Source organism: Orycteropus afer, unplaced genomic scaffold, assembly GCF_000298275.1.
Source record: "Orycteropus afer afer isolate SDZICR_OR568_19922 unplaced genomic scaffold, OryAfe1.0 scaffold00466, whole genome shotgun sequence".
In the NCBI taxonomy this organism is placed as follows: domain Eukaryota; kingdom Metazoa; phylum Chordata; class Mammalia; order Tubulidentata; family Orycteropodidae; genus Orycteropus; species Orycteropus afer.
In genome coordinates, this window is record NW_006922053.1 from 1,708,601 (window position 1) to 1,709,281 (window position 681).

Sequence of the window (681 nt, forward strand, 5' to 3'; positions counted from 1 at the left end):
GAGTTCCCAGGACCTCCCACCCAGCCGGTGCACCTGTCTCCTGGGGTCCTGTGTTCCCGGGGATGGTGTGCAGGCTGGGTGGGCGGACCCTGGGGCAGGGACGCTGGGTGGGAGCAGACCTGGGGTCCTGCTGTCATCTGTCTGCAGCCTGGGACAAATTCAACACGTGTTGTGTCCACCATTTGGACCCTGTGGGGACTCAGCAAAGCCACCCGGTCCCCAAGACCGGGACTCACCAAATTCAAGTGCCTTGTGGCCTCAGTTTCCTCACCTGCAAAGGGCGAAGCAGAGCAGCCCCGGGCTCCGCCCCCATGTGCTGAGTGACGGTGGTGCTGGGTAGGTGTGGGGGTCGTCCGGATTCTGCTAGGCGCCTTTCCCGGGGATTGGGACCCCCACCCCCACCCCCCGCAGTGTGGACGGAGGTGGGCCTTGAACAAAGGAGGAAATGAGTTTCCTTCTTTCAGTCAGTGACTCACCTGCCACCTCAGGAACAAACAGCCCCTCCCCCAAACCTGGTCCTGCGAGGGGGAGGAAGTTGCGTCATTCTACCCACCTCCTGTCTTTCATGACCCCGCATTTGTGCAAACTGAGGCAGGGGTGAGCCATACTCACAGCCAGTAGGGGCCCTCACGGCAGAGTGTGACTCCCCCCAGTCCTGTATCCAAGGCTTGCCCGCCCCCC